This window comes from Cherax quadricarinatus, chromosome 25 (assembly GCF_038502225.1).
Source record: "Cherax quadricarinatus isolate ZL_2023a chromosome 25, ASM3850222v1, whole genome shotgun sequence".
NCBI lineage: Eukaryota > Metazoa > Arthropoda > Malacostraca > Decapoda > Parastacidae > Cherax > Cherax quadricarinatus.
Window position 1 is genome coordinate 16436360 of NC_091316.1, and position 8543 is coordinate 16444902.

Sequence of the window (8543 nt, forward strand, 5' to 3'; positions counted from 1 at the left end):
TGTGGCCAGCACACACATTTCCTGTAGAAGTTGTGGCCAGCACACACATTTCCTGTAGAAGTTGTGGCCAGCACACACTCTTCCTGTAGAAGTTGTGGCCAGCACACACTCTTCCTGTAGAAGTTGTGGCCAGCACACACTCTTCCTGTAGAAGTTGTGGCCAGCACACACTCTTCCTGTAGAAGTTGTGGCCAGCACACACATTTCCTGTAGAAGTTGTGGCCAGCACACACTCTTCCTGTAGAAGTTGTGGCCAGCACACACTCTTCCTGTAGAAGTTGTGGCCAGCACACACATTTCCTGTAGAAGTTGTGGCCAGCACACACTCTTCCTGTAGAAGTTGTGGCCAGCACACACTCTTCCTGTAGAAGTTGTGGCCAGCACACACTCTTCCTGTAGAAGTTGTGGCCAGCACACACTCTTCCTGTAGAAGTTGTGGCCAGCACACACATTTCCTGTAGAAGTTGTGGCCAGCACACACTCTTCCTGTAGAAGTTATGGCCAGCACACACTCTTCCTGTAGAAGTTGTGGCCAGCACACACATTTCCTGTAGAAGTTGTGGCCAGCACACACTCTTCCTGTAGAAGTTATGGCCAGCACACACTCTTCCTGTAGAAGTTGTGGCCAGCACACACATTTCCTGTAGAAGTTGTGGCCAGCACACACTCTTCCTGTAGAAGTTGTGGCCAGCACACACTCTTCCTGTAGAAGTTGTGGCCAGCACACACTCTTCCTGTAGAAGTTGTGGCCAGCACACACTCTTCCTGTAGAAGTTATGGCCAGCACACACTCTTCCTGTAGAAGTTGTGGCCAGCACACACATTTCCTGTAGAAGTTGTGGCCAGCACACACTCTTCCTGTAGAAGTTGTGGCCAGCACACACATTTCCTGTAGAAGTTGTGGCCAGCACACACTCTTCCTGTAGAAGTTATGGCCAGCACACACTCTTCCTGTAGAAGTTATGGCCAGCACACACTCTTCCTGTAGAAGTTGTGGCCAGCACACACATTTCCTGTAGAAGTTGTGGCCAGCACACACTCTTCCTGTAGATGATAAGACAAACACACACACACTCTCTTCTTAAAGGAACCCGAAGACGTCAACGTAGTGTACTACTACTACTGCTACTAGTACTACTATTACTGTTACTAGTACTACTATTGCTGCTACTAGTACTATTACTGCTACTAGTACTACTATTACTGCTACTAGTACTACTATTACTACTACAACTACTGTGCCTTCTAAGGACGACGCAGTATCTTCTTGAAAGTCTTGAAGGTGTCAACACTGTCTTCCTACAGGCCCTAAGGATGATTTATGAACAAAAAGTTTATTACTGTTCAGAAGGATCATTTATGAGCAAAAAGTTCATTATTGTTCAGAAGAATTTTGTTTAATACAGAAAACTTGTGTATTTCCCACTCGGGTCTCTGAAATTCGAGTGAAACTGAGAGTGAATCAAGATGAAATTTGCTCTGCAGGAGCCACAAAAGAATATTATGCCAGACAGGTAAAACAAAGACAAGTTTGGCTTTCAGTTTGGGGTTAAAAGTTGTTGAAGTGAGGAAACTTTGAACTGTAGGTAGACCTAGCAGTAGCTGTAGGTAGACCTAGCAGTAGCTGTAGGTAGACCGAGCAGTAGCTGTAGGTAGACCTAGCAGTAGCTGTAGGTAGACCTAGCAGTAGCTGTAGGTAGACCGAGCAGTAGCTGTAGGTAGACCGAGCAGTAGCTGTAGGTAGACCTAGCAGTAGCTGTAGGTAGACCGAGCAGTAGCTGTAGGTAGACCGAGCAGTAGCTGTAGGTAGACCTAGCAGTAGCAGTAGGTAGACCTAGCAGTAGCTGTAGGTAGACCGAGCAGTAGCTGTAGGTAGACCGAGCAGTAGCTGTAGGTAGACCTAGCAGTAGCTGTAGGTAGACCGAGCAGTAGCTGTAGGTAGACCGAGCAGTAGCTGTAGGTAGACCGAGCAGTAGCTGTAGGTAGACCGAGCAGTAGCTGTAGGTAGACCGAGCAGTAGCTGTAGGTAGACCGAGCAGTAGCTGTAGGTAGACCGAGCAGTAGCTGTAGGTAGACCGAGCAGTAGCTGTAGGTAGACCGAGCAGTAGCTGTAGGTAGACCGAGCAGTAGCTGTAGGTAGACCGAGCAGTAGCTGTAGGTAGACCGAGCAGTAGCTGTAGGTAGACCGAGCAGTAGCTGTAGGTAGACCGAGCAGTAGCTGTAGGTAGACCGAGCAGTAGCTGTAGGTAGACCGAACAGTAGCTGTAGGTAGACCGAGCAGTAGCTGAGGCAGATGGCTCAGGCAGGAGAGCAAACAATTTGATACAAAAAAAAAAAAAAAAACGGTATCTAGCCGTGTTGCTGCAAGCTTCGTTTAACTATTGCAACACACACTTTCCCCAGTTGTGTTGCAACACACTTCCTCTAGCTGTGTTGCAACACACTTCCTCCTACTGTGTTGCAACACACTTCTTCCAGCTGTGTTGCAACACACTTCCTCTAGCTGTGTTGCAACACACTTCCTCCATCTGTGTTGCGGAACACTTGTTCTAGTGCTCCGGTGGACTCGCTTTCTCAAATAAAATGATTACACACTTGAGCTTTCTAAGTTCCTTTTGGTGCAATATTAAAAATTTTACATTAACAGTAATCAAGAAAATGTATCTTTAATCTTATAAGATAAAATTTTGAAAGGACTTAATTTTAAATGAGTTCTTGCTAATTGACCAGTTTTACATATTCGGCACGACATATATATATATATATATATATATATATATATATATATATATTTTATATATATATATATATATATATATATATATATATATATATATATATATATATATATATATATATATATATATATATATATATATATATATATATATATGTCATTCTTGTTTTCGTCCCTTGTATTGACAAGGGATGAAGATATTGAATGCTCTGCAACTTTCTCAAACTCTTCGCTATGGAATAAATTTAAAAACGCCTCCCTGCCTGTAGCACAGTGCAACACGAAAAAGAGAAAGTTAAAATAGCCAGTTACTGTTGTCCTCCATTTAAGGTTTGGAACCAGCAGTAGTAAAGATAATAACAGTAGCAGTAGCAGCAGTGAAATTAGTAACAGCAGTAACAATAAAGTTGAACATATTATCAGAAAGAGTGAGCCAAGGAACATCAGTAGTAATAATAGTAGACTTAATAACAACAGTAATAGTGAGGGTGAACTTAATAAGAATAAGATGGCGTTAGTGACAGTGTAAAGCATAAATTCTACAGTATATTCTCATTTAGTATTAAATTTCCACGAGTGTCTCACTACGTTGTGTGATGTTACGCTCGATGTGAGGAGCTTAGCTTTTGTTTCTTTGTCATTCAACCCATTTTGTTTACTAATGTTTAAGGTCACGGATTAAATGTATATTTTGTGTTTTCTTATGCAAAAATATCTCGGATAACACTCTTTAGAATTAATAACTTCTGTACGTTCCATTTATGTATATATGTAAATCCGTTTTCACGTTATTGACATTAAAGCAACCAATCTCGCACTGTGAAACTCAATACAAGGAAAAACTAGGGGTTGGTGAATTACCTTTACTTAATAAAGAAAGTAACGACAGAGTATCTCACGTTACTCCGTTGTGATTCACTTGTAAATGATATATACCTTGAAGCCCGATTAGAAACACAACTCCACAGCAATATTAACGCCCCCCCCAGCATTGTGTTGAGCATCTGACGCACAGTGTCGGAATGTTTGGACCAGCTAGTTCAACACATTTCTCTTTAATACTATGTATATGGCCCAGGTGTGAGAGTTCTGCAGCTGTTTGTTACTGTAGATTCTTGTTATTTTCTATAACAGTTGTCTGTTACAACTGATGCATGTTAATTTACAGAAACTGCCTCCTTTAATTGATGCTTGAAATTTTACAACGCAGTTGCCTGATATAACTGATGACTGCCCTTTTATAAAGCAGCCGCCTGATGCAATTTATGAGTTAATTGCATATCAGTTACTTCTCATATTGAAAAGATAAATTCATAATTTAACTGCCGGCTTGATATGTTAGGACTGTTTGTGGATGAATATAAATACAGATTAACCTAGCATTATGTAACCTAGCATTGTGTAACCTGGCCTTATGTAACTGTGAGGCAGTTGATGCTTTGACAACATTCCAACCGCAACTTAAAGATGCTGTAGAAAAATGCTTAGTGCAGAGAATATCTATATTATAGATGATGTTTCACTCTGCGTAAATCTTTATCTTGATAAATAATAAAGCTTTACGAATCGTCTATAATGAAAGTTAAGCAATACCTGCCTGGCAGGACCTGTCATCAGATTTGTGGCGTTCTTGGACTGGCCGACACTAAAATCTGCAACTGATACTCTTGAACAAGTGTGTGAGAACTGCGCCAATGAGGTGTAAATTATTTGCCAGGTACTAAAAGTACCTGGAAGTAGACCTGGAAGTACCTGGAAGTGGACCTGGAAGTACCTGGAAGTAGACGCGTTGACAACATGTAATGCCTTCGAAGCTAATATATAAACTGTATGTCTATTGTTATTATTATTATTATTATCACCGCGAAGTGTTATGTATCATATAGCTAAAGTGGAACGGGAAGTAATCATACTTGATCCTGGAACTAAAGAGGAAGGAAGTTTCAGTGCCTTGCGTCAAGAATCATCCACCAGCATCAAGGTATTTTCCTCTTGAAGGTCTCTCAGCTAGGAGACACTGAGGAAACTGCAGCAAGTTCTGCGTAAGGGCGTGTGTGTGGACAGTTGCAAGGCCAGGAATCATTGTACAATTCCCCCCCCACCCCCGGGACCAAATTATTTTTGACAAACAAGTGTAGTTTGTATAAATCCTGTAGAAATATAGATGTGATGCAAAAGATCCTTATGTACACAAAAATCCCCAGTAAGTAGTAGTATTTAGGAACATCAGTTTCCGGGGAGGTAAATCTCAACTGACTTCGACCGATCAACTCCGGCAGCAGTTTATGAATCACGCTGAAAACAACATTAGCGTCTTGTGGTAAGAATGTTTTATGAGTGTAGCTACCCACTATTGAGACAACCATTTCCTTGAGTGAGGCCGACACGAGACTACTTGCTACTGCCAGTGCAGTGAAAATGGTGAATACAAGCAATGACAAGAGTCACTTATAGTAAACACGAGATGACCCACATGGCATACCCAGAACACCAAACATTCCTGTGTCAAGTGTTGTGATTGCAGACTTCGCTGTCTCTACGCTACCTTCCCTTACCTCAGCATTTTCAGAACACTGAAGACACATCAGCAAAATTAAGTTAAATATATTTCAGAATTCTACATTATAATAAAATATATTTAATCTTATTTTTTAACTAGTGAAATATTGGGATTTATCAAAAAATAAATTCTTGATACTATAAGAATTTGTACACAGCGTTTACACCTACATCATTCGGAAAACCGACCTAACTAAACAACTTTGATAAAGCAGACAGACCCCACTCAACATAGAGTAAGAAAGAGGCATTAAATGTGGCAGGTTGTGGTGGAGGGTGGCGTGGGATCCCAACCTCCACGCTAGCGGAAGTCAGAGAGTATTTTGTCACTGCACAAAACGTCTAATTGCGTGTGAATGAGCGTCCTGTCTACCTGCCTCGCGCTACAACGTCTTCGGACTACTACAAGCAGGAACTTCCACTCCCTTCACCCCCCCTCTCTCTCTTTCTCCCTCTGCCCTAAGGCGAAAAGAAAAATAATTCAATCTGAACAGGTGATCTTTGTTGTATAGCATCAAGGGCAGAGATCCAAGCCTACGTTTATAAATAATTCTTCTTTATATACCGGACATAATGGGAACAGTGCCTAGAAACCACGAAAAAAATCCCGGTCCTCAATAATGCAAACGAAACAACTACATAAATCTTAATACAATGATTTAATTTAATTATCTGAAATATATATATACCACGTTAGTACTCATTAAGAGATGTATCCTGGGGACGTACGATTACAAGAGTACCTAAGAGCTTATAAAGACTCATCTAGTGTTGTCTTCAAAAGTTTCACAGGCTTCATACTTCATGACGCACGAAATCGTAATAACAGGAATGCAAACAAACCATACCACGGGTGGGGTTTGAACCCGCGGTCAGAGAGTCTCAAAACTCCAAACCTTCGCGTTAACCACTGGGCCAGCTGGCTTCACAGCTGGTCACAGTGGTGCCTATGCTAACCTTCCTATGGTGTAGAAATATATCTAGTTGGTTGAATCTTATTGAAGCTAGCTGGCCCAGTGGCTAACGCGACGGTCTGGAGTTTTGAGACTGACCGCGGGTTCAAACCCCACCCGTGGTATGGTTTCATACTTCATGCATTTGTTTACACAGCCGTTACTACAGGGGGGGGGGAGGGATTACAGATGTCGCTGTAAAAGAGTTTCAGGGTGTGCGCTATTATAAGCTAGTCGTCTTACGTCTGGGTCTGGTGCGATCACTAGTGTATTTTTAGTGATGACCTGCAATTTGACATCGTAAATCTCTGTGTGGCTCAATAGTTTCTTTTCCTCGGAGCTCTGCATGCGGGGCTCTCGCCATTGGCGTGTGATTTACCGAAGCTTAAGCCAGGTCATTTATCCTCGCAGAGACGACACAGGCTACGCAAGCGGGTATTAGCGGCCTGGGCTGTCTTGTGACTTAGGTGACGGGAGCTCTACATCACCGGGGAAGATTCGAATTTGGATCTTTCTAATGGGCATCCAAATTTTATCCTCTGTTGTGTTCCATATGCTTACTAAAAAGAACTGGATGTATTTCGGTCGCTGCACGATCCGAGGAACGTATCCCCGTAATGCGTAACCCCAGACTGAAGTACAAATGTAGGAAATTAGCACCTACACAGATCAATAATAATCCAGAACAACGGTGAAGATTCAAAACTTCAGTTTTCACAATTTCTTCAATGAAACTGGCAAATTTAGATACCCCACCGTTTTAAGTTTGAAGCCATTCAAAGGCATTCCCGAATTACCGTAAAGAAAAAATATCTAATAAAATTTAAGAACTGCATCGTACAAAGGCCAATATCAACGCAAACCTTTCTTTACGGAGTAGCCGCCATGGCTGAAAAGTTGAAGCTTGTCAGAAAAAGAAGAATTAGACACATGTACAACATCTAGATATCTTTATCTGTAAACGCTTCGCCAACCATAATGTGAAGAATGTAGATTTATATACAAAGGATGAGGTAATAGGCCTCTCAGCCTTGAAATTAATTCCAAGACTGAAGGATTGATCTAATAAGTAAAACTTTCGGTTTGCCCTTTAGGTCACCCTGGCTCAGAGATACGGTTTGTTGAAAAAAAGGAAAAAACGAATCTAACTGGACTCCCTATTCACTTAGGCAACATTGCAAGCTCCTGAAGATGTGTTGATTGTAACACGAAAGGCCAAGAGCTAACATTCAACTCCCCCTGTGTTGTTTTGCATGTATAACTAAAGAGAAGCAAAAGCACCTACAGCTACACTATTATTTGGGAATGCTTGAACGTGTATCTACCTAACACATCTTCTCTCAGGGATTATCGTTTCTTCTATAATATTGTTGTGTTTATTGACCGCCACAGGATATATAACAGAGACAGCTTCTGTCTCCCCAGCTGTACAATTTCATGCGTGGAAGAAGTGTGCATGTATCATTGCATAACCACCTTTCTCACCCTGCACACTGACAGCTCCTGCATTACTTTCCTTGACTGTAAATCTCCTTTTGATGTAGCCATCCGTCATGTAATCATTAATGAACTTGCCAGGATGGATGTAGGAAGATGGCTTCTCCGATGGATTAAAAGTTACCTGTCCAACAGAAAGTCTTCTGTGTTGTTCCAGGGGCATAGAAGTGTAACTAAAGACTTTGAATTAGGAACCCCACAGGGAGGTATGCTCAGTCCCACCTTATTCAATATTCTAATTAATGCTTTACAAAATTGTATGACTAGCCAGCCCGTTCATTATATGATTAATTATGCTGATGATATAAATGATTCACACCACCGGATTCTCCAACACCCAAAGCATTTTTAACTATGTAATAGCCTCGTGTCAGGACCTGGGTTTGATAATCTCTACTGATAAAACAAAGATACTCAACAGGCGTCCTCGACAGAGAGGCACAGTTCGCCGGATCCAGTTCCATGATGGGTCTCGACTAGAATATTTAACCCAGATACAAGTATCTAGGCCTTGAGGTTCCATTACTTGGCCCTTTTGTAACGAGACTTTGCAGCCAATACAAAGAAAATCTGAGAGTATTTAGAGTTGTGGTAGGCTTTCATTCCAGATATAGTGCTAGTGTTAAAATTGTGAAAATGATGTATTTTGCTTATATAAGATCATTGGTTGATTATGCTGCGCCACTACTTGCTCCTGTGTCAGGCTGGAAGTTTGGAGGGCTGGAAAAACGCAGAACGAAACAATGAGGATCATCCTAGAATGCCATCGGACTGCCAAAATTCTAAATATGTGGAAA